This window comes from Ambystoma mexicanum, chromosome 4q (assembly GCF_040938575.1).
Source record: "Ambystoma mexicanum isolate Mex_15411 chromosome 4q, UKY_AmexF1_1, whole genome shotgun sequence".
NCBI lineage: Eukaryota > Metazoa > Chordata > Amphibia > Caudata > Ambystomatidae > Ambystoma > Ambystoma mexicanum.
Window position 1 is genome coordinate 498,422,762 of NC_090928.1, and position 27,676 is coordinate 498,450,437.

Sequence of the window (27,676 nt, forward strand, 5' to 3'; positions counted from 1 at the left end):
CTTCGAGGTGCTTTCAAGACTGCGGTCACAGAGCACCAGAAGACCTGCTACCTACCTAAGGCCCACCATACATCTTCCTCTCTCCACCTACCCTTTCTTATCCCTGTGGTTGGTGTCCCTTCCTTACCCTCCTTTCCCCTCTTCTCCTAGTGTGTCGTGTGTAAAAAAGCAAAGAAAATATAAAACAGCAAAAGCCCGCCAAAAAAAGTGTCTTTTCAGAGCCGCCTTTCACAGTTTAAAAATAGAAGGGAAAAATAAATCGAGCAGGGCCCTTTGCATTTTTTAGAAGTCCGCAGACAGTTTGCGGACATCTAACATTTTGGGGTGCTGCCCTAGCAAAACCATTGCACTTTTCTAGGGGAGAAAGTGGTGGCTCTGAAAAGAGCCTTTTGGTGGTGTTTTTTTGTGTTTGAAAAACTTGAAATGGTCAACACCTACTGCAAAATGGATGACTATAATTCCAAAAAAGGTTGCAATCCATTTTGGACATTTCTCAGAAAAATCTGATTGCCAACATAAGTAAGATGGACTCCATCTCTGTGAAAAATGTATGTGCTACGAAACATAATATTTTCATTGTAAAAAGAGGACATGCCAACATCTATTAGAAAGGCACAAACAGCCTTATTGACATTGCAACTCGCTTTCTCCATTTGTGGACCAAATAAAGAAGAACGCAGCCACATTTGTCTTTGTGCAATACGAGAAAGAATTACTTGGGAATTTGGAAACATGTCGATGACCTTCCCAAGTCCTTCTTTCATTGCAAATTGCAAAGAAATTCCAGACACATGTCCTAAACTGTTCCCTCCACAATTAATTATAATTATGTCTGGATGATGCTCTGTCTCCAAAGTAGCACAGAGAGGTACCAAGTCCAGCCACTTCATTCCACACACTCCATGCCAGTGCACTTCCACATGAGGGAATCCAAGATCTGCAGCTACTCCACAGCGTTCTGCATGCACCTTCAACCAATGTATACATGAGTCTCCCAAAATCCAGATAATCTGTTTTCTGAAACACACAGCCATAGCTATCTGGTCTTCTCTAAGGAAAAATATTTTCTGACAAACTCTCTCCTTACACAACACACCCAGTAAACTTTACTGGTCAATCCCTTGCTCTGCTCATTCTCATTTGCATGCCTCTCCACCCCAAAATCCCCATATGTAATACGCGCTGTGCTGTCCGCGGACTACCAAAATGTCCACGGACATATCGAAAATCTGAGCATGGTGAATGTAAATTTCAATAGTGTGGCCCATTTCCCCTTTGAGGTTCGCTCTGAAAAGAGCAGTTTTTTTGTATTTTTTTTACAGATGCTTGACAGACACCTGTTATTTAGTATTTTTTTCTTTTTTTTTCTTACTTTACACATGAAATCTTCACATAACCTTCTCCAAAGCAACCCTTACATTCCAAAACAGAATGGCATTTCCCATAAAAGATAAGGAAATGCCATCTTCTTCAAAATAAACAGCATTACTGGAATCAATATTCTCATTATTACAGAAGAACATACCAGTACTAAGCATGAAAGCACAGATGCCTCAGTTGATTGCACACCTAGCAATATTTTGTTGAGGACAAAAAACAGAACTATTGTCCCATATAGCCCTAGGTACTAATCCCAAAAGAATTACTTTGGCATTTGGAAAGATGTTCATTACTGCTTGAACCAAGTATTCCAAATCTGCCAACAAAGTAGTGGCACTCACATAGCCTAAATGGAGAGCACCATAATACAAAAGTACCACATGAGGACTGTTCATCCTGCCCATATCTTCACAACCTTCTACAATTCCCTGTACGGTGCAATCAGGCACAGTGCTCCACACCACCTTCACTCCTTTAACATCAAAATTGATTGCCACATGCCTGCATTGAGCATACTGCTGTAAACCATGCACAAACATATCTCCAAGCACCAACACCCTGATTTCTCCACCTCTGCCATCTTCACTACACACAGTCTCTTTCAACACAAATCCACAACCTCAACATCTGATTGGCTGATCCCTATAGTCCCCTTTCCATGCTGGATTTGCTGGAAAACCCTGGATGTGGCACGCCCTGCCCACGGACAAACGCGCTGTCTGTGGAGCGTGTAACTCTTAGGCAGCCCTCCTACCCTTTCCACATCACTCTCTGTGCCATTCCCTCATTGGATCCAGCTAAGCAGTCACACAACCATCCACCAATCACATCCAAGACCTCTACATCTAACTCCATAATCAGTGTTCCGCACTTCAAATGTACTGTTGATCCCTCTGAGTACAAGTCTCATATCATTGGAAAGCACCTACTACAAAAACTACTCAACAAGTCTCCAAGATTTCTACTTGCAGCTGCATGCATATCCACATGCATGAATACAAACTACAGGTATGCATATTTTCTGCACAGTACATGTACAACTCTTATGAATGCATATAAACAGAGTAACTGCCACTTAAACTGTATAACCTATAAAACAAACTTACTGTCATTTTTCCCATCTGCTATAACCAACGGTCACTTCCAAACCTGTCTGCTGTCTAAAATATTTTTGCACACACACACCTATCTAAAAAATTCTAATATTAAAAGATGGGAGAAATAACAGTATAATTGTAGAAAAACACTTAGTAGTGTATTATAAAATTACACACAGCCAGGATAAGTTCATGCATCTTTATACAGTCACACAGATAGACACTATCATTGAAAAGCTCCCAGCTGAAATAACACCACTTCCTGCAAATCACATCCTTATGCTTTATTACCCACACCTTCAGAAATGCATACATTCCAATGCTTTTCTATACAGGTTCTGCCATTTACCTTATACAAATTGCAAAATAAGTATATAATGATTTCTTGTATCTCCTAACTTGCAATAACACAGCCTTAAGAAACCAAGTGACTTTCATACACTTACTATTCTACTCATTTGCAAATCATGATATATTCAGATATGAAACACAAGTACTACTACAAAAACATACAAATCAACGTCTAAATTAACATCAGTGCTATAAACACACAAAATTACTAACTTCTTCCTTTTACAATTGCAGTGAAGACCACTCTCCTGAAAAGCAGCAGCATCTGAAGTACAAACTACAACTCTGAAGAAACGTGCTCATTCCACACAAAAAGAGTAAGTACAATACTACCATAATATTCTTACTTTTACTCAAAAACACTGTGGGGTTGATTCATGGAATTTGTGCGCCGAAAAACAAAGATTTGTGCACCATTCTGCCCACACACCCCCATTTGTTAAACAGGGATTAGCAGGCAGAATGGCACACAAATCGCTGTTTATTGGTGCACAAATGACATAACTATGCCCCTCCCTAGAATGTTATTATTACGGAACAATGAACTGTTTTAATTCTATACCATTAGATTTAGTATTAGTGCTTCTCCTCACCACTAGCTTACTTTCTACTGTCATCTGAACCCCAGTATAGTAATACACAAATAGAAGAATAGCCTTCCCAACTAGTTGTAGCTGCCCAATGCACACTCACACGCCACCACATACATCCTTACCATCATACTTAGACACTAATGCACACAGCACATACATCGCAGAACAGCCTAACCCATACCTTCTTTTTTTTCAACAGACCCCAAAGAATGCCTACCAAAAAGCAAGTCCATAGAAATCAACGCAGAAGTAGAGCAAATGAAAATAAAAGTGTCCAAAATAAGCATCCATCTCTAGCAGAATTTGTACAAAAAGTTCAAACAAAACAGCTAATACAGTCATTAAGCAAAACAAAACAAGCTTCCAGTACAGAAACAGAAAGTGATTAACAAGAATTCAGCTACCACTACTGCTAACACGGCTCCTATAAATCTTGATGTAGTGGCAACTAACCATACCAAAAAAAGTATTTTAGCAAAAATGTTCCGCCACAGAGTCCTTCAGAATCTTATAAAAACAGGAGACAAATCATGCACAACCCTTAAAACCTACCGTAGAAAATTAATCTTAGAAGCTTTGATCGACAGTGCAATCCTTCTCAAAAGGAAGTTATTTATTTTAGTGTTAAAAAGAATGAAACCACTAACAAAACTAACTACTAAATTACAAAAAAGACTTCTCAATAAATGGAATGTAAACAAAAATTACTTCTTAAATATCTGTGGAGGTGAATGGAGTGACACCATGAGCACAGAACCATATTTCAATGAACAAACACAATTGCCATACATAGCAGTGGGCGAGGGTATGAAAAACTTAATAATACCATAAGGCAACAAGAAATACTGCTTACAAAAATATCCCCAGAAAACTCAGTATCACCTCTACATTCGACTGAACCAGAACTTCCAGTATACAAATGGCTGTGCACGTCAATGTGCAACATTGCCAAAAAATCTTTCAAATCGTTACGCCAGTTCCTCAATCAGTATGTGAAAGGCAAAGACAAAATCAAAATGAAACTGCTACAAAATATGGATACCTGTCCAGTGCGCAAATACACAAGACTAAAAGGATGTTAATTAGCCTGAATTTCAGGACCTATTTGCAAAAGCACCTTCCATCATATCAAAATGATATCAACACATTATTCAACTATAAGAACTCTAGTCTATAAAGTGTACTATGCTAAAAGTCCTGATTTAGCACTAGCCAATTTAAATAACAATCTTCTACATGGTACAGCCAATGGCCTACTCGAAGTAGAGAGGATATCCAGAGAAAATATTTTGGAAGTGAAACCACTTACAAAATGCAATAGCTTTACAACAGACTAACAACAATTGTACAGATGGCAACCTTCTACTACACACATACAAAAAAGAAATACTAAAATTTAAAAGTACATCCGCTGAAGTACCAAATGATGTGTGTGTGTGTTGCCGCAGAACATTTTATAAAAGTAACACAAAAACTATAGACGTAACATACAAAATAGAAGACAATGAAGATTCCAAATGGTTTGAATGAACTCTCTACCTTATAGCAGAAAACAAATACGAAATAACTGACCCCTTAATACTTAGCAGTTACTGCACTACAAAACTTGACAACAACCAAACTCATTTACGTGCTATCACAAATAACTTAGAATTAATCCCACTACCAAAACCCCTGCAACAACTCAATTTATATGAGAGCATCATAATTCAAACAGTGCACCCATTTCAGGCAATAATACGCCTTCAACCAAAAACAGCAAAATTACCTCTCTCTGAATTAGTGAAAGGCATTTGTGGCAAAGTAGTTTATTTACCATTAGATCTAAAAGAAAATGTGCACACTCTGGGAGTGCAACATCCAATAGAGCAATCTTTAATTGTCTTAGTAAATGGTGTACTTACAAAAGACAAAAATATTTGGCAACAACACATAGACTTACATAAAGTTAGACAAGCCTTGCAATATCTAAAAGACAATAATGAATACTACAAAGAAATTAATATTGAAGAAAACTTAAGGGAAACAACTGAAACAATTCAAGATTCACCAGAAACTTGTCAATTTGAACTTCTAAATCCTGCTACAGTATCCAATATTTTAGACCATTATACAATTCATCCATTACACTCTAATGACACCATAGATGATGCACTAGAAACATACCAAATGCGACAAACCAAAGGATCACCAATCAGCATATGGGAAAAAAGTATAGAAGCACGTGCTTTTCCTCTACTCTTTCCTACTGGGAAAGGAGGAAGGTACGATGATAGACCCATTCAGATAACAGCATCAGAATACTGCTTGTTACGAATGTATTCTGAAGATCCCAGATTTAGACAAAATGTGGAATACATATTACACCTTCTCTTTGAAAGTGAACTAGCAACTCTATGTTACAGAGTTGCACACACATTGAAATCAGGAACCCACTTTCAAAATATGTCAGCTACGCAATTACTACAAAATGTGGAAGAAAAAGATGAGGTTTTACAATCAAGCATTACAAATCTGTTAACAACATGCGTGGTACTAAAGAGTACTGGTTCCGACGTCACAGAGATGTACGTTGCATGATAAGAAACCTTGGCCCACCCACTTGGTTTGTTACATTAAGTTGTGCAGAATATGCATGGGAAGATTTACATGATTTCCTACGCATTTCAAACAAAAACAAAACAAACATAGATATACTAATACCTGGAGAACTTTGTTCTCTGGATCCTGTTAATGTTTCAAGATATTTCCATCATCGCTTCATTGCTATGCTATACTTTATTTGTAATAAAACTGTTGCTCCCCTCGGAGAAGTGCAACACTTCTTTTGGAGAAAATAATACCAACCCAGAGGAGCAACACATAACCACATGCTTTTATGGATTAAAGATACTCCTAAATTTGGTCAGGACAGTGATGTCACTGTTTTACAGTTTATCGAAAAATATGTCACTTGTGAAATTCCATCAGAAGCAACAAATAGTGATCTTCATGCACAAATTGTACAATTTCAAAGACACAAATGTGGGAAACATTGTCATCGCAAATACAAAAACAAAGGGAAATACTATACAAAATCCCGCTTTGGTTTCCCTAGACTAATTACAGAAACAGGTGAAGTGAACAACTTCATGTCTTCAGTTAGACATAGTGTTAAAAGTAAATCACCTAAGAACAGATATTACATAAAAAGAACAGAAGAAGCAAAATGTATCAATAATTACAATGCAATCATTGCCCTCTTATGGAATGCAAACATAGATGTTCAGTACATTGCAGACAATTTCACTGCAGTTGCATGATATGTTACAGCCTACTTAACCGAAGCCGAAAAAACAGAGCTTCAAGACCTCTGGAATGACCTATCATGGGACAAAACAGTGTCTCAGAAATTGTACAGCTTAGGCATAAAAATGCTCTCTCATAGAGAATGTGGATGCTATGAAGCTGCAGATCGTTTAACCGGTACTCCTTTGTATGCAAAATCTAAAAATATAGTATGGCTAAGTCTTGGTCCTGCTAAATTTAGAAAAAGAGTTCTCAAATCATACAACGACATAGAAACAATAGCCAAAAATGATCCCAACATCCAAGAAATTTTGAAAAATAATTTACTAGACACATACTACCCAAACAGGAGTACCACTTCGGAAACCATGTGTCTATACCACATAGCCCAAAACTTCACATACAAAAATAATATAAAACCCGATGAAAATAAAGGTAAATACAGAGGGACAAATTGTGAAGGCAGCTTAGTGAAACTTACCAAACAAAGCTTAATCAATCATATCAAAATGTCATTAAAAACTCCTCAACATAAAGAACTATATTACAGGTTCCTACTACAACTTTTTAAACCATGGAGAAAAGAAGAAGAGTTACTAGATATCTGTGACTCCTATGAAGACGCTTTCCAAGCAAATGAAAGCACTATAACCAATGTAAACTTTATTCAGTACAAAACAATGTTGCACAATGAACAGCACCACGAAGAAGAACTCCAGGCCCAACTAGTTAAGGACACTACTGACAGTGGTCAACCTTCTGTAACAGGAAGCCAATAACCAGTCGGACAATCACTAATCGCAAATGAGGCAGAATTAGCTATGAAAGAAGTAGAAAACACCATGGACCTCATTATGACTTTGGCGGTAGCCATGCAGCTATTGGCGGCATGACTGCCTACAAAACCGGGTCCGGGTTCCCTGAATGGGGAATTACCGGGCCATTCTGAGTTTGGAGGGCCCGGTAATTCCTCCCTCAGGGAACCCGGCCCGGACCTTCCCCATTCCCATTCGAGCCCCAATAGGGCTCAATGGGAATGGGTGCAGGGAGATAAAAATGGTCCGATTACGACCGGTCCATTGTAAGCTCCTTGGTCCCCTCGCGGGACCCGATAAAGACGCCTGGTTTTACCAGGCGTCCTTACCGGGTCCCGTGAGGAGACCTCGTAATCAGGCAGAATGGGTTTAACGGGTCCGCATATATTGGCAGCACCCGTTAACCCATTCCGCCAAGATTGTAATGAGGCCCCATGTGTCACTATGAAAAAGATACAGAAGTCTTAACTGTACTACAATCAAAACTGAACAAAGAGCAGCGTACCATTTTTCAAGAAGTAACCAAAGAAATTGCACATGGTGTACAACATGAAAATAAAGAATGTACCTGCCAAAATGACAGACCTATGCTACTGTACATCAGTGGTCAAGCTGGTTCAGGCGAAACATTCTTAAACAAAATCATCAGCAAGTTCCTTCAACAATTGACAAACAACAAACTGTCAGCTGTTGTAACTGCCCCCACAGGTCTAGTTGCCTACAACATAGGCGGTGTCACTTTACACTGATTACTACTCCTTCCAGTAGAACACCAAAACAAATTAGACTATTACAAACTTTCTACAGAAGCTGCAATGGAACTACGCAGAGTGTTAAAACAAATGAAAATGCTATTAATAGATGAAGTGAGCATGGTCTCCAACCTAATGTTGGCTTTGATTCACCTCAGATTACAAGAAGTACTCACAACAAACTACGAAGAGCTCTTTGGAGGAAAACACATGATTGTTTTCAGGGATATTCTTCAATTAACACCAGTGAAAGGTGAACCTATTTTTAAAACCTTATGACACAAACTCTGTCGTAAAACTGTTGGCAGCATAGGAAATGTCAACCTTTGGCAACCTTTGGTACTGTACCATAACATAACAAAACAAGTTTTTTTTTAATTCAACATGGATTTTTTTCTCCCACAGACCCAATGATTTAAGAAACAAACAGAGAAACTGAGCAAATTGCACAGTACACTGGTTTGTGAACTACTAAATAAGAGGGTCAAAAAAAGCTGAAATGTCTATTATGCAATGTAATAAGTCTTTATAAAATACCTACACTAACATGCTCTTTTCGTTTATCACAGAAATTGAAAAAGAATACCTGCTCCAGTTACCCAACTCATGAAAAAAATATATCCAATCACAAAAATCAAACAGTAAGTATATTATAATAGAACTCATAAATACTGCTGCATAACAGAACCATTCACGCAAACATCTAACCATACACCACAATACAAAATGTTTACTTCCATGGAAATGTTATACTGCAGTGCTTGTTACCAAACTCTACAATCTTAATGACATGAGGTAGCCAAAACTTCACATACAAACTATAGAAATCAAACAGTACACAAACTATAGATTTGCAAATATTTGATAGATATTCTATTCTATGGGTGTGATCTATGGGTGTGATATGCTGCGGTGGTTGTGGCCAGGGCCTAGAGTCTTGGGTGCATGGCCTACGGCCTACGGCCTTTGGCCAGGCACCCAAGACTCTAGGCCTTGGCCACAACCACCGCAGCATATTACACCCATAGATCACACCCATAGAATCAAACATTTAAACTGTCCACAAATAAAGATAGAGTGGATGCATAACCCATACATTGTGCAGAAGACCCAGTGTATGAACAGATGTTAAGACCTAAAGCTGCCTGTCCATGGTTAGGGAATTGCCCATCAAATATATATCATTGAGATTAATGGCCAGGCATATTCCCTTTGCCTTCTAAAATGTACTACTGTGCATAATAGTTTAGTGAAACACCAAGGAGATGATGACAGATAGAAAGGAATACAAGTACACAAATGGGATTAGAGATAGGCACAAATATAATCAGATTAATGATCACATCCTCTGCTCTCAAGACATTGCTCAACAAGGACAGAACAGACTTGGATAAATAATATAAGAAATAATATGCATTTCAGGAACACTTGGACATGATCCAATGAGGTGGAATTGGTCAAGAAGGTCGCTTTGTCTTTTATTAAGTCTGCCCTAAAGAGGGAGTGAAACAACCTTTTAAACTGGCTATATGGGCTACCGCATTGCATTTTTTACGTCTGCGGACAGCCACGGTGACCGTGGACATGACGAACACACCAGGGGTGCCTGGCACCTAGACAAATACAGCATTTGACCCATCTCTTACTCTCCCACCCTCCCCAAGCACTCTTACACAACAACACACTTGCCAAAATTGTATTTCTCCCCGTTCGATGCCGCGCTGTCCGCGGAACCAAGATGGCAGGTGCATCGAAACAATATGACGCACCTCACGCTTCATTCCAGCCAATTAGAGTGGGCCATATACTTTTTTTACAAAGGTTGGTGTGGATTTGTCCAGGGGGAGCGAAGTTGTAAGCCGCCCAAAAGGTGCTCTTCCTATGGGATTAGCAACTTAACCATAACTACACAGCCACTAACGTGGCTGTGTAATAGATATATATGTATATCCCTGACATTAGGAAAGCACAATATTGCAACATTGATGGGCCCTTCAACAGTTTCGTTGATGGACCACTCGTGATGGGTTGGCACATAGTTACATTGTCTCCCATCAAGGGCCTGATTTTACAGAAGGATTCACAACACAACAAATCAACTTCCGGGGCACCAATGGTCCAGGGATGAATATCAGTTTCTAAACCATTAATCAACCCCACACCTCTAGTACACCAGAAGGGATCCGAACAGATTGGAAACACAAGTCAATTATAAACCTCCTTGTCCAATTTTGGGAACGTGGATGGAACGGCAGACTTATCTCCGCAAGGTCGTGGATAGTTGGTCAGTTGCAACACAGCGAAAATACAATTATTACCCGATGATGAAAGGGACTGTCCAGTCAAGGCTGTATTAAAATCTCTACTTTATTATTATCACAACAGACAGTTTTAGAACACTACAAAATACAACCCACCCTGTAAAGGAATGCAGAGGACAGACAGTTTCAAGAAGGAAAGGGGAAGCACTCTGGATACTGACAGGAGGGTAGTCGCTAAAGTAATTAATCGCAATGTTCAAGGATACTTGGTCTCAGCACAAAGGGAGCAATGGGACAAAAAAGTCACTCGGGCCTTTGTAGAAAGACCAGGGGGACAGAACCACAATGTACCTTGTGCTTGTAGAGGTTCTTGGTGTTCGACAGAATTGATTCAGTTTCAGGGCGCTTTGCAGCTTCTGCGACAGCATTCAAGACGCAAGACAGCTATGGGTATCAGTCAGCAGGCAGTTTCGTGAGCGAGATTGGATGGACGGCTGCAGGCTGGCCTAAACACGGAACGGGGTCAGGAATTGTTGCCTCAGTGCTGGTTTGTGGGTCTGAAGCGCTGGTCAAGGCGTCTCGGATGGCTTTGAGCGACTGCAGCGTGACAACAGTCAGGGGTGCAGTCGTTTGGAGCTGGAGGAGCTTGACAGCCTTGAAAATGTCCTTAAGGGTGACACTGGTTGATGCTTGCCGGTGCACTCCTCCAAGCTTCTTCGCTAGACCCGTGTCATCCTTTAAGGCAGATGGCCCAAAGCTGAGGAGAGTGTTGCAGGCAATTGCATTGTCCTTCTTTCGCTTTGTGCTGGCTGGGTACCAGTACTGGAGATGCTAGAGGGTCCTGTGGGTTCAGTATCTCCCTCTGTTCCCTGGGAGGTGTTTAGGGAAGGGATCTTTCTTCCCTCTTGGAAATCCTAGCCTTCCTTCACTGGCAGAAGATGTAAGGCAGACTGTACCTTCAGCCAGGGTCCAAATGAGTCCTTCTTGTTACTCATTGCAAAGTCTTCAGATGATCTTCTAATAGAGGGGCTCAGTCAGTGGCGGCTGGTGGGTTTCAAAGCTGCTGGGGCATACATTTCCCAGGGGGAATTTGGGAGCCCACACCACCCGAAGGAGGAGCGGACGGGCCCTCCCCCACGAAAGGTTTTGAAAAATGGCCTCCAAAATGTGCAATTTACTGTCCAAACCTACCGAAATATGACATAAAAATCATTAGGTTTTACCTACTAATGGAGGTACATTATTCTTATGTGTGAAAGTGTGATGGTGTATTTTACAGAAGCTTGTATTGTGAATAGCTGGTACTATGGTGTATGCATAATGACATTCATTATATAGATAGTCATGATGGAAAAATACCATTTTGTCATGCTCTTATGGCATTCATATGCGTTCAACCTCTTACTAAGGTGGGATTTTAGGCATTTTCTGAAAGGGGAGAAACTAAGCTAAAATATTACTTTTTAACCACTTAATTAATGCAACATTTGTCCTACCTCTAATGGCTGTCTGCCTCGCTGAGCCACCATTGCTTCAGTTGCTCGAAGTTGAAACACGTGGAATGCACAGGTCACAGAAATAACACATACATATTGCATGGAGAAAAATGTAACAGAAATAGTTTACTAAGTTTATTATTTTCAGTGTTTAATTATGACAACCAACAAACATCATAATCTGATCAACAATTAAACAAACTTCACATATCTCACTGTTCTGTCAAATAGATCACAGCAACCTTACAAATACTAACATTTAAGGACATCGAAACAATTAAATATTTCAATTAAGGTATAACCCACAAAATAACTGCAAATAGCTTGTAACAGAACAACATTCACCTGTCAATCATTTTGAAAGTTTGTACACAAATGGTGCACCTCTATTTTTCAGAGAGGCAAATTTATTAGTAGTCTGTTTGTTGAAGCCAGGGATCTCTTGAATGAATTCTTTTTCCATAGACAACATGGCCAAAGCATTCAGACGATCCTCAGTCATAGTGTTTCTCAAGAATGTTTTAACTCGCTTCAGGGTGGAGAAACAGCGCTCAGACTCAGCTGTTTTCATGGGTGTAGTAATCAGAATTTTTAATAACGGAATTGTCTCACAAAATGCTTGTTCGAGATTGTTTTCGAAGAACAGTTTTATTTAAAAAATTGCCTCACTTGCACTGCAGAATTCCGGTCTCTCATAAACAATTGAAAGCTCAGTACGCAGTCTTTCCTTGTTTAACATGGGGTATGCTTGGACAGTTGCAGTCAGTGCATCATTGGGAAAAGAGTGTCCATGTGTTTGAAATAGGTCACTCTGCAACAATTTGGCCCCCTGCAAGTGTTTAGTAAATGCAAAGCGTGCTTGGGCTTGTGTAACTATGATATCACATACTTCTTTTGCCAAACGATTTAAAGTGGTCATATTTATATTGCGACTTGCAAAAGTTGCCTCCGGTGGAGGTTTAGCTTCCAAATTGTCAGTCCTTTCATGTACTCTGGCAATGCACTTCATAAACGTTGCAGTAGCTTTTTGTGCACATACACAGAATCAATATCTCGCTTCTGAAGCTGATTATATAGAATGTCAACATGGGGCATTATGTCATTGAACAAAAAAAGGAAGAAAAGGAAATCCTTCTTTTTCAGAGTTCTAATGAATCCCTGTAAATCCCTCAAAATCATCTTGTTTTTCAATGATCTCAAAGCATCTATGGAGTGCGTCCCTATGATGATGTATGGCTTCTACTACCTAAATATGGTAGCTCCAGCGAGTGTGAGATGGTCTTGGAAGTCTTTTATCTGATACCTCATCTAGAACTTCAGTTCTTTTTGGAGAACAAGAAAAGAATGTACAGAACCATAGATATCACTAAAGAAAATTCAAGCTTCTGATATTTTGGAAACAGCTTGTTCCATGATGAGGTTAAGTAAGTGTGCATAGCAATGTACATAATGGGCATTTGGATACACTTCATCTTTCTTTTGGACTCCACCAGACACCCCCCTCATTATACTCTCACCATCATATGTTTGTGCAATTACTCTTTTTGTGGCATTCTTTAGGGAAAACTTTGTCCAATGTTTCCATTATGGTAGCAGCAATAGTCTGCGCATAATAGTCTTTCAGATGAGTAAATCCATAAAACCTTTCAACAATTCTGTATTGTTCATCAATGTAGCGATAGACTAACACAGAATGAGTCTTAGTGGAAACATCGGTTGTATCATCTGCCTGAATAGCCACATAATCTGTGCATTTTAACTGTTCTACAATGATCTCTCTAGTGACTGTGAGCATGCAGTCCAGCAACTCATTTTGAAATGTGTTTAAAGCGCCCCTAAACACTGTTGCATTCATTAAATGCAGTTCCATTGCACTGTCTATGCTGGATACAAAACCCGCCAAGCCTCTAAATACACCAGGATTTAAAGAATCCTCAATTTCATCATGACCACGTAAAGCCAATTCAAATGTACCACAAAGATGTACACAGTCGATTAACTTTGATAAAATGTATCGGTTTTTATCCAAATCCTCATTATGCTTCATCATGCTCCGGCAATAGGCACTGTCCAACTGTGTTTCAATGTTTACACTTCCCAACATGCACAGCTGTAATATATTCTCGATATGAGATTTGCACGATTCATGTCTTTTGCTTTTTTCTTACAAATGCTTTAAGTAAGTGACTCCTGTTTTTGTCCATGCAGTTTTACTTCGAAACAGCAGGCAGGGGAAGCAGAACGAAAACCACTTAGACATCAGCCAGTATTGGAGCTTGTTTGGTACATGTGTGCTTATGGAAGAAATGAGGCAAGTTTGTTCTGTTAATACTGTTCTAAAAAATCATTTTTTACAAAGTGGGGAGAAATGCACTTTAATTTTTCCGACTGCATCGCCCTACCTCTCCCAAGCACCGTGGGAGTCATTGGAAAGAAAGGAGGTATTCTGAGGTTTCAAAGGTCGTGAGATTTCTCAGCTGTAAAATAAAACTGAAATCACTGCATATCTTTCAACTGGAAGATACCAGGACATCATCTGGTACGTGGCAACAGACACCCCAATCCTATCCTTGCAAAATCAAATTCCAAATGGACAATAAGTTTGCTTCTGTTTGACCCATATGCAGGTTTTTTCGAATTATATGTCTTATGACTTTCCATTTTTGCATGCCACCCTCTCAGCTAGCCATAGATACCATTCTTTAGTCAATACTGTTTATCTGATTTTCCCCACCACTTACAACCATGGGCTTCTTTTCTAATTTTTTTAATCTGAGCACCCAACCCTACATAAGACTCAAGCTAGCTCAACTGGCTTGTTGTTCTGGAGAATGGTCACTGCAATTAACTATCAGGAAGGTGCACTATGCAGGTTGAAGTCTGATGTCTTTGGTTCCCCAATTAACCTAGACTGGTTGGATTTGTTCATGAAAGGTGTTTTGGATGGTCTATAAAGAGAAATCGAGAGACGGATCTGACAAAGGGCAACATAGGCTGAGAGCAGTATGAAAAGGGTTTCAGACGTAAAAGAGAGAGTTGACTGCTTAGATGCCCCCACACAAGTAAGTCTGCCCTTCCCTCAAATTCCCTGAAGTTACCTCTATCTGCCCAGCTAGTGGGAAATGGCATATGAGCAGGGACAGCCAGCTTGTAGGTGTTGCTTGGTTATTTATCCACCCAGTGATTGACTATAGTTTATTTTTTATTGTGGTACTTATCTACATGCTATGCTTTTTGTTGTTTAAATTCCAAAATCTGCTGCTTTTGCCCATCTTTTGTTCTCCACCTCCTTACTGTTTCCACCTGGTCCTTTCATTTTATCCATTTCCGTATTTTTGACAGCCATCACACTTTGCCTCTGTGCTCATGACTCGTGTCTGAGTTGTGGATCAGCACCACTTCAAGGGGCCGATGCTTGTTGTCCCACCTGCTCGTGGTATAGTCTTTGCTGCAGGGGTGAACTTTTTGTAGTCGGAGTCGGCATGGTGAGAAAGTCGGCCTAGCACGTCTTGTCTGCCAGGCTGACCTCTTCACTTACTGACTGCTTAGGGTCAGAACTGGAAAGAGAATGAGAAAATGCAGGTACCACTTTGACTTCCATTTCTACAACAAAGGACCCCTGCCTCGCCAGGACCGCCATTTGCTTTCAAATCATATTTGGCAGAGCCGGCATGTTTAAATAAGAGAGGAGAAAGCAGGTATCAGTGCACCAGTCATCAGGGAGGAGTGATGCCCGTGGCTGGGTATGGGTGATCATGTGGCTGCAGCAGATACCTCTCGTGTCCCTGAAGCTCCCGCTCCTGGAGCCAAAGGCTTTGTAAGATTCCACCCCAAAACCGGATGACCAGTTGGCAGTTCCAGAGACCTCGAAGACCCCACTCCAAAATCCAGAGCCATCAGCAGCTCCTGGAGCCTTGCAAGAGCCAGAACAATGATCGGCAGGTTATATTAAAACAACTCAAAATTCAGCAGAAAGAAAGCAAAGCACAAACTGTACATCATGGACCTTTGGAGACATAACAAAGAATACAGCCAGCAAAATGACAGGTATGTGTGCATATGTGTAGAGGGTGTCGCGTCATGAGTCTAGGCAGAAAATATTATTTTAATGCCTTTCACTCGTTTTGCTGGCTGCATTATTTGTTATGTCTCCGAAGGTCCATGATGTGCAGTTTGTGCTTTGCTTTCTTTCTGTTACATTTGGCGTTTTCTATTTGTATTTATGCACATGACTATCCTGTGCAGGCTCAGTCTGGCCTTTAGGGCAATAGGCCCATGGGCCATGGCTGAAAAGAAAAAAAGAAAATGCTGATGTGGGCCACTTTTTTGGGTCAAAGTGGGTCACTTCATTGGCAATTGGGTCAGTTTGATGAGTTAATTCACTCTGCCGCTTGATGACCACTGACTAGTGTTGCTGAATAAATATTCTTTAAAATGGCCAAGTTGCTTCACACTTTATTAAAAATCTCGATACAGTGTCACAAAAAGAGCTGAAGCGGAGGCCGTCTCTGGGCTGCTTGGAGGCAATCGTGGGCTACAACCACAAAGCTAGCCAGCACTGAGTCCCGACAGTCCCAACATTAGCATAGCCCCAGATCTTTTCCTGACACAGCAACATCCCTGAAGTAACTTATCAAACTGGTTCACATTGGCCAACAAGTGGCACACTTTGACTAAACAAATGGGCCCAGGCTAGCATTTTGCGTTTTTGGTTTGGGTATTGCCCTATGGGCCAGTCTGAATCTGGTCTGAAAACTCCAGAGGGGAAAGTGAATACAGTGAAATTCCTCGGGGCCCCACTGGTGGAAACCAGCTGAGCCAAAAAGACAGCTGCATTACAGAAAACCAAACCCGTAGAGGAATTCCCTGCAGTATTCTGGCCAGGTTGTGGAGGCAAACCTAACTTTTATAGTAGGCCAACCAAGTACCATCTTGCTACCTTCTGGATTACTGTGCTGTCCTCACCCCACCCTGCTTCCACAATCTACCATTCTTTCTGTTTCAGAGCAAGTGTGTGCATAATAATTCAACCCAGCACCAGTCCGACCCGCAGGCCCCCGCTTCGGCACAATACTGAATGGGCTAAGCGGAGTCTCATCTTCATGTCGCAGCATCACCTCGAGACCCCACATGAAGATATTCTTGTGTTGCCAACAGACAGGCGGACCTATATGAATATGTGGGGGAGATCTCAACACCCGGCACTTATTGAGCGCTGGTGTAAGCCTCGGCATTCAAAAAACACAGGAGCCAGATCATCATTTCTAGCAGCCAGAAAGAAGGAAGTGGAAAGAGCAGTCACGTGCCAGGGACATTGTGGCATGCCGCTGCTCGTTCCACATTCCTATTATCCTTTCTATCACAACCACTTGATTTGTTAATAGGCCTCTCCACCTCTCAATTAATTGCCCCATCCTGCTTAGCGAGACAACGTAGGTCGCAAAGCCTATTTCTTAACAGAGGACGGGGAAGGGGTCTCTCTCAATAAGCAGCCCTCGAAATGCAGCACAGGGACTATCTGCACAAGGCAGGGATCTCAGTAACCAATCCAAAAATCTCCCTCTCCCCAGCGCAGCTACTTCACTTTAAGTAAAACAAGTTAGATCAAATTCATTATTCATTCTTTTTGGTTCCAGAGAGTCCAATCTTTCAATCCATTCTATTTCTTTCTGTCTAAGTAGCACACTGATGTCACCCCCTCTTTTTGGACAATTATCTTGCCCCAGTATTATGAGTTTCATCTGTGCTATTGAATGTTTGAATGTTTTAAAGTGTTGTGCCACTGGTGAATGATTGGAATTTACTCAGATGTTAGATATATGTTCGGTCCATCTAGTTTTCACTTTCCTAGATGTAAGACCTATATAGAATATGCTGCATGGGCATCTGATACCATAAATTACGTTACTGGAGTCATAAGTGCGTGTGTGTCTCAAAAATATCTTTCTGCCTGTATATGGATGATTGATACTGGGACCTTTGATATTTGACATTTGATATGCTTTCAAATCAGGGAGGTCCTCGCCCACAGAAATATCCAACTAATCCATTTTGGAATTGGGTTATTGTGTCCAATAAGGTTGGTGAAATGAATAAATTACCATGATTTACTCATGAGTGTTCATTATGAGAAGTACTTAGTAGCTACATCCCTTTTGTCTGTTGTTTTCTTGACAGTGTGAAGTCATCAGTAACAGCTACACTTGAAGAAGGGGTCTTAGAACCCCAAAACGCATTGAGTGAAGTGTTGACTGTATCCATTACATCTAGCTAGATAGATGGAGTGGGATTAAGATGGATCAACACATAAATGTTACTGGACCATGATGACTATTTGTTATTATAACAGTTTTGAGAATTTCCTCTGTACAACCCATCAAGATTGTGAATACCACAGACGATGAATGATGTAATTCACTGAATATGGTTTTGCTCATTGAAGCATCTTTACATTGAAGTTTAAAAACATTTGTATGTTAAAAACACAGTATATGTTTTGTCTATAGTATGGAAAAAAATTCGATTGGAGTGACCAAGTTTTTACCTCAGTTTTTTCTGAGGTTATATGATTGGTATGTTTTTAGCGCTTTTTCTATGAGTAGCAAGAGCTGAACATAGAGCACCTGAACAAACTTGACTTAGAAATTAAAACATATCAGGGAATATTTGTGAATGTATGTATATTGTAGTGCACCAAGATTATTTGTTTACTGCTACTAGGTGCTAGCACAGGAGGTAGACTGGGACTCCAGGAGGACTCAGAGTCTGGTGTGCCGTTTTCACAGAATATCAATAGTGCGGGGTCACCCCTCCAGAGCCCCGTCAGCCTCCTAAATGAGAAGAGGGTTACATAGAGTCCGTGGAGCTATGAGCTCCATGCACTATACATGGCAGAAAGTAACATCCATCTGGACGCGCCCCACCGCTGGGCAGTAGCAGGCCCGGCCCAGGCCAGCAGCCCATCATTGCAGAGCAGCAGATTAATAAGTAAATAATCAATCTGCCCCACTGCACATTGATTTGCATTTGCCGGCACAGGCACCGCATGAAGAGGTGTCTCTTATTTCTCTGTGGTAAAGGGGGGCGGCACCCCTTGTCCTATGCAAGTGGCCGTCACTGGGCTCAGCCCTCTTTTAAAGGCAAATGGGCCCCAGTGATTGGTGCAAGCTAAGCCTACCATAATGAAACATTCCTGGATTCCCACCAACAATTTTCTGTTATGCGTGAGGTCATAACCAGAGTGCTTTGCAACAGGAAAGGTAAAGGGGTGAAAACATCTACTACTAAGTCCCACCCATTTTCGTGTCTGCTGTTGATCAAAGGGTCTATCTGGTTAATTGAGCTCTCTGTGGTTCCTGATCAAAGCGCATGCCTCCCTTGAAGTTATGGTGAGAATAGACTTTCTGTCTCCATTAAATCACATAATTCTTCCCTCTAAAAGGGTGTCCCCTACTGGGGTTCCCTACTGTAAACAGTTGTCCCAGACATGACATTCACTGCCCTTCATACTAAGGGGTGGGAGCTGACCTCAGGTTGACACAGATGCATATCAAAAAGGTGTTAAGCTCTGCGACCAGGACTCCAGCAGGCCTGCTTCAATTAACTCTCATCCGTAAGCACCACCACCCGCAGACTGACACTGAGCAGCGTGGATGCATGGAGCCTTTGATATTTCATTTTTCTGACTATGGCAGGAGGAACGTGTTGCCCTACTCTTGATGCTTTCATGTACTGGTGACTGTCACATTCCAACTAAATGTGACAGGGAGGACTGCACCTGTAGGCTGTGTCCCCCCCAGAGTACACCGATATATGTTTTGGTTGTGCAGTGAGCATAGGAAAATATGTGTGGTTTGTCCCCACACATTTTCAGAAATTGATCTCCCATCATACAATTTCTTTAAAAAAATATCAAAAAGCTGATGCGAGTGCACACCCACCATGCGGATGGTCGAATTCCTCACAACCCTCTGATGATGATTAGGTTTTTTGAGAGCCTTACCCCTGCAACGAGCCTAAGGGTGCCAGTGTAAGAAGCAGCACACTGTTTCCTAATCAGGACTCTAATGATTCTTTGCATTCATCCTTCATGCAATCACTACAGAGTATCCTCTCAAAATACAATAACCATTAGTGGTTGAATCAACCAGAAAGGACCTCACATAAGCTTGCAACCATGAGAGTGGGCCAGACCCAATGTCATTTAGAACCCTGTGCTCCCACCAGGAAGCCAATGAAACCAACACAGGTGTCTCTGCCTACATCTGTCAAGTCACATTTCACTGATTAAAAACTGATGGATAGAGACCCTTCAGTGCATTCTTTATGGGACCCATACCATGATTGTCATGGTTATTAACCAGGTGAGGATGGACCCAAAGAATGATAGTTGCCACAGTTTATGCCACAGGAAGGAGTGGTGGGACTTTGTTGTCCCTGAGCAAGAGAAGCATGATTCTCCTGGCAGAGCATCTCCACCTGATGGCATCCTCTCCTTTCATACTATGAATGCCAAGGGAGTGAAGTTGTTTGATTTGCAAGTGTCCTTCTGAGTAAAGGAAATATGTGCTTTAGAGCCATAGGGATAAGCACAGGTGAGCTACAACTAGCTTTTATCTTTTAACCACAAATTGGGAAACAGGTGAAGCAAAGCATCACTTTTGTTGCCCATTATTATGACACTTGCAGAGAGGAAATACCAGGCTCGATTTAGCTAAAAAGAAGGGCACTCCAAACCAATATTTTCCCTGATGAATGTTGTTATTGATTTAATTGACAGAAACATGTTGGAATATGTATTGCATTCATGTGTATACATAGTATAATATTATGCACCATTTTTTTGATGGAATATGTAATGCGTTTATGAGTATACATAATATGCACCATTTGTTGGATAAATAACAACGCATTGGAATTGTGTAAATGTATCGTGTTTGATTGTGAATATTTTAGTTGTAGCCCTACAGGGTACACGCCAACATTATCAGTTCCACATTCTACCCATTGGATTCTGATCGGCGTCTAGAGTTAAATGCCTAGCACCAGTTGCCTCCCACCTGCAGTAAGTTGGAGCACACATATTCATGTACCTCAATGACGGGCTGATAAAGGGTCCTTTAGGAACAGAAGATTGAGCAAGTGTGCAGCAGACAATAGAACACCTCTGTGATTTCCAACAACATCTCAAAGTTTGCTCTCTCACCAACTCAAGCTGTCGACTTCCGAAGGGAGGAATTTGATACATCTGCGTCTATGGTCAAATCATCAAGGGAAAGAGTCTCAACTGTTTTAGCGCTGGTGAAACAGTGATCACAACTATGAAAACCTGCACTGTGCAGGACTTCATATTCATCCTAGGCATGATGTCCTCCTGTATTTCTCTTGTGCTCAAGTGCAGATTGTGGATGCACTCAGTGCAGAATTAGATTCATAGTTGGAGCAAGTTACAGGCACTTGGGACAATCACATGGTGTTGGGTCAGCATTCGGGCAAGTCCCTATGATGGTGGGCAGGCAGGAGGAATTTGGTAAAGGGGGTGCCATTCCAAACACCCAACTCCACATTCACCATGAATAGGGATGCCTCCGTGGCAGAGTGGGATGCATACCTGAATTGCCTGAAAGGAAAGGGCAAAAGGTCTGCAGCAGGAACCCATCTACATATCTATGTTCTCGAACCGAGGGCGATCTGCAGAGCCCTCAGTTACTTTCTACCAGTGCTCAGGGGATACAGGGTGACCATACTGATGGACAACACCACATCCATGCATTAATCAAACAGAGAGGCATGAAATCCACCATACTACCCATATTGACCCAGCACACGTGGGAATGGGCTCTTAGACACAACATCATGATCAGAACAGAGTACTTGCCAGGGAAAGAGAATGCACTTGCGGACTGCCTCGGCATTGAGTACATGATGTCCCATGAGTGGGAACTCAATGACATACAGGTTCAGAAAGTTCAGCGCTTGGCGCCTACCGCACATGGGCCTCTTCACACCATAGAAAACACCAAGGGGCTCATTTTCATCAGAGCCATAAACATAAATGTTTGGCGCAAAATGCCATGCATTCACATGATGGCTCATTTTCATTCATTTTTATAGCGGAGAGGAGGGCGGGTACGCAACTTGCCTTTCCACCGTTCCCTTCTTCCCTGCCATACAAACACTCTCAGCATTTGCGCTGCCATGGATTATAATGCTGGTGCAAATGTTGTGGGTCCGTGTGGGGTCGGCCGGCTTCATGGGCCAGCAAAAATCAGGCGCACCCCAGAGGGATCCCTTGTAAACTTTGACTGCGTTTACTTCCTTTGCACACAGAGTTCAAAAGGGCAGGGCAAAAGGCAGTGTACACGCTTGTACGATGCCTTTTGCCCTACACATTTGCACACTGCCATGCAAATGATCAAAATTCGGGGGCGGTGACCCATCCAACTGTATTTCTACTTGTAACGGGTCCCCACCTCCGAATTACACAGCAAACCAAAATGAGCTCCCAAGTGGCTGCATTTCACTAGCATATTCTGGGAGCCAGAATCTCTAGAGGTTGGTTGCATTCATGATTCAGTGGACAGATCACTTCCTATATGCCTTCCCATCTACTCCTTTAGTCCTTAGAGTGCTCAAGTGGGTTAGGAAAGACCCATGCAAGATGTTTCTGGCCCAGCTTGGGCGAGACAAACATGGCACCCCTTTTTGAACTGGATATTGGAAGCCCATTTCATTCAGTCTGCACCTGACACCATAAACGAGACAACAAGACCAGATACTCCATCAAAATGCAGAGTCTCTATAACTCGGAGCATGGCTTCTTAACTCTGCTAGTATGTCCATTTAAATCAATTTGAGGAGAGTGTCATCAAGCAAAGGCATCCAGTACATTCAGAATCTGTGCAGAGGAGTGGAAACACTTTACACTGTGGTGTGCTGGAAAGGGTCCAGACCATGTGGATTCAAGTATTACGGTGATTGCCTTATTCGTTGCAGCTAGTGAACGATGGTCCATTGCAGGCATCTCTCAGGGTTCATCTAGCAGCAGTTATGTTTTACACCATAGGCCCCCTGGCACCTTTGTTCTTCTATGGTTAAGACCTTGAAGGGGTTGCTACACTCCTCCTCACCGGTGTGGCACCCTGTACATGCATGGGTGTTGAATGAAGTCCTTAAGGAAGCCATTGGATGATGAGGTTCACAAGCGTGACATAACATTCCTATCCAGAAAATGGCTTTCCTGGTGGCCATCATGTCAGCCGAGAAAATTGAAGAGCTGCAAGCTCTTTGTAACAATCGGCCTTCCACAGATCTACGTGGAGTAAGAGGTTTCCTTAAACCTCATCCGAAATTTCTGTTCAAGGTTATTTCAGAATTTGCACTGCGTGAGTCAATTTATTTATAAGCCTTTTTCAAAAAGCTCCCCACCTCTGCAGAGTGGACATTGCACTCTCTGGACTTTGTACTGTGACTTTGCCCTATGGGGCTCGAATGGGAATGGGGAGCGTTTCTTTCCGTCGCCCAGGAATGGGCAATTCCCGGGTCTGGCGGGGCCGTAATCACCCAGTACTTGGCCATTCCTGGATGCCGGAAAAAAAATTATACCGGCGGCAGCCGTGCCTGTTATACCGGTACGACTTCCGCCCGTATTTCAATGAGGCCCAATGTGTTGCTATGAAATATATTTTGCACCGGGGAGTCCTTGTGTGAAAACGGGAATAATTCACGCAGCTGAATCTATGAAAGATCCAAAGCTGGAGATCTACATTTACAGGTAAGTGACTCATTATTCCCCTTCACTTCAGTATGAATTTCATATTTCGCTGTTGTGATGTCATAGGTTGAGGAAATGACTTTTAGAAAGATGTCTGCGCACTAATTATGCAACAGCAACATAAACAACAAACTGATACACGGTGTCTTCAGCTGCCACATCAAATGAAGAAGAATTGGCCAACCTTTGGAGATCAATGCTGCTAGGATCCGCTACATTCAGAAAGTTTTCCTGGTAAGCTGCTTGGTGCCATTTGTTTCTCTGCATTCATTGATGCTCCATTGGAATAAAAGGAGCATTTCGTTTTGTAGCTCGGAAACTTACTGAGAACCATGTAAGGTCGTACACTTTTGCCCATGAGGTTATGGAAAAGGTGCATTTTTTCTTCGAGCACAAACTACTTATTTCCAATAGAGCAACACAAATCCTATTCCAATTAAAAAGACAACAGATGGTAATGTTTTTCAAAACGGATTCCTCTTTGTTTTTACTATAGACTGCATGAATAATACAGTTGTTTTAATCACGAACTTACGGCGAGGAAGGCACTGTGAGGGGCCCAGTTAGGCTCCTCTCTGTCTGGTGCCCCCGTCTCCCATTGTTGGGGGTCAGCATTTTACCTTGATTGCCCGTCAGATTTCAGATTTAGTATGACATGGTAACAATGGTGCATAAGCTGCTGCTTATCTAACAACCCCTCCCCACCCCGACAAACACAGGTAGGATTCGGAGATAACATGTGACAGCCTACTGGGCCCAGCAAACAATCCTAGACACATGGACTGTATAAGTCCACATTCAAATGGATATGTTTAAGCGGGATCAACTAATTGTACAGTTGTGCCCTTTCCATGCCAAAACCGGCTTTCAAAAATAATTCTCTTAATAATGGGACTTGTCGGTTCCACTCTCTAAGTCGTGAACTAGACAGCCATAACATTACCCAGCGGGCATTGCGACAGAGCCCTGGATATGTCCTCTGCGGGCTGCCTTACCGAGAGCAGTTTGCTGGCTGACACTGCAGCAAACGGGCTGATTAAAGCGTTTTTCATCTATCCCCTCTGCTAGCGAAAATAAAGTGAATGTACATTACACTGTGTGCAGAACAATATGAACTGCTGAGAGGGCTTTCATTAGGGTGACCAGATTTTAAAAGTAAAAAACCCGGACAGGGTAACTAACATAAAAGTAGGACTAACTCTTGAAAGTGGCTGTCAAGGCACTACTCTTCAGTAGGGTTTCGAGGAGAAGGAGGTTTAAGCATACATGCCAACCCTCCCGAGTTAGGTGGGAGACTGCAGATTTTTCAATTAAGTTCGCTATTTTTTATGCCACCCGCCTGCAACAATTATAAAGGCAATGCAATTCTATGGGTGAAATACTGTCGCCCGATTTCTGTGTTAAAATCTCCCACTCAGGGTTCTCAAGAATGTTGGCATGTCTGTTTAAGTGTTACTGTTCAAATAAACACATATTACAATTAATTTATCACAAAAAACCTATCTTAAATTGTAAAATACAGCATTTCTTCTATGCGAGCTGTGCCTGCCGGCTATGAAGACCTACTTCCAAAATCCGGGACCACTGCAGTTTTCAATGGGAGAATAATCTTGAAAAAGGGGGACAGAGCAGCACAAACTGGGACAGTCCCCGCAAAACTGGGACGTCTGATCACCCTAGCTTTCAAGGCAGATGTGACATTTTGTTTCAGTGCAAAACCTGAAGTACACACACGCAGTTCAGAAGACTAAAACAACAAAAATAATGTATGAATGGGGCTTTGTTCAACTGCTCTAATCCATGTTCAAACTAAGTACGTGCGGCCTGCATGAGAGAATGAACGAGATCATAAGTAAAAAATCATATAGCTTGATTCGCAACAACAACAAAAAACAAACATTGACAAAGCCAACAGTTTGGAGTTTTGTGTAGGCATGGAAAAGGCACTTGCCAAATGCTGCAGCAGTGGTTTTAACTGCCTATTAATGGTAGAAGTTGGAAAATGGTGTGAGTACCTGGGCATCTAATAGCAGGGCCTAGCAAATGCCTAATACTTATATAAAAGACAAACATGTTGGCTTTGCCACTGCTTGTTTTTAGCAGGAGTTCAGTGAAGGACATGCATAGTGTTTATAAATTGAATGGCTGAAGGCAGAACTGTTTCAGTAATTTTTATTACACCAGTAGCGCATTTACAACTCCCAAAGTCCACCATTGAGCTGACTGGGCTTCAGCCTCCCCCCAACCCACCCTGAAATTTTGGGCTATGTTGACTCCACCTGTCTGACCTACAGAGCCATTGCCGGACAGAACAGGATACAGATGTTAAATGGCACCTGGGTTATACTGTTAACAAAGACCCAGCAATAACTTACGTAAAGCATTTCTCTTTTAGTACCTGCATTCAAATGCATAATTTTGTTCGGCAATTGAAATCTTGATGTGGGTTTAGTACTTGCATGCCAGGGAAGTAATTGGAAGGGTAGAGAGGGGACAGGAGACTGCTTATTCTCAGAGCAGTCCATACTTGGGAGCTTTCAGACTTAAAGGAGAGAGTTAACTGTTTGTAACATTCAAGCTGCACTAGAATAGTCTCATAGAATGCATAAAGAAGTTAGATGCCCCTACACAAATATGTTTTCCCCTCCCCCACTGCCCATGAAGTAAGCACCTCTGACACCATTTGAAGAGATAGCATTTAGGTCTCATTGCTCCCCTGAACACAAGCACACACACCATACACACACATGCACACCCAGCCACCCATACATTTAAGTGTGCACCATTTCACTGTACACTCACACAGGCCACCACCTATACATTTAATAGTGCAGCCTTTCACCATATACTCCTATAGACAGCCACCTATACATTTAAGTGGGCACCTTTCAACATGGAGCAATCAATATGGATGCAACTTGAGGCGATCTATTGCCGGAAAATCCTTGGCCTGCCGCAATCAACACCAATGCCTCGTATACGTTATGAGCTAGGTCTACAATCTCTCCATTCAATAGTCAAATGGAAAACTCTTGACTTGGAAAGAAGCAGCCAAGAATATATGCACCGAAAAGGATATCTCTCTTGACATGCTGACGAACAGGCCCCAGAAAGCCAAAAAAGCTGCTTGCAAGACTCGACTGGATTGAGACCCAAGAAAAGAAAGACCTATACAAGCTAAACCTAAGGTGTGATGGAGAATCAAGAGCGATTAACCAATTAGCACACTATCTCAACCCTTTTCCAGATCGTCAAATTTGCGACATGTTCCTAAGATTCAGGCTGAACATTCTTCCTACTCGCGAAATTCTAGGAAAATAGAGCCAAAATAAAGATGCTAGCAAAGACTGCAGATTCTGCAAAAACAGTGGAAAAATAGAAACTATATACCATGTAATCATGGAATGGGCAGCACTCAATCAGAAGCGACAAACATTCAGCGGAAAATACTCAAGTGCCCAATATGAACTGGAAACTAAAGAACGCTGGAGCCAAAATCTTATGGGCAACAGAAAGGTGGTTGCCACAATTGTGCATTTTTGGAAAGACATTACCTCCGATAACTATGTGCCCAACATATAATGGAAACTATCCATGACCAAACCACCAGTGTAAATGGGAAAGATTAGATCATATAGTAAATTTCATTTGCAAACAAATGTAAGGTTTAAGATATAAACCAAACGCATTTTCATAATTCAGGCACACCCAGGCAACTACACATACATTTAAGTGTGCACCCTTTCACCATACACTCACCCAGGCAGCCACCTACGCATTTAAGTGTGCTCCCTTTCACCATACACTCACACACACACACGTCATGGGGATGAGAGGAGCCCTATAACTTCAAAAAGAAATTGATTATTT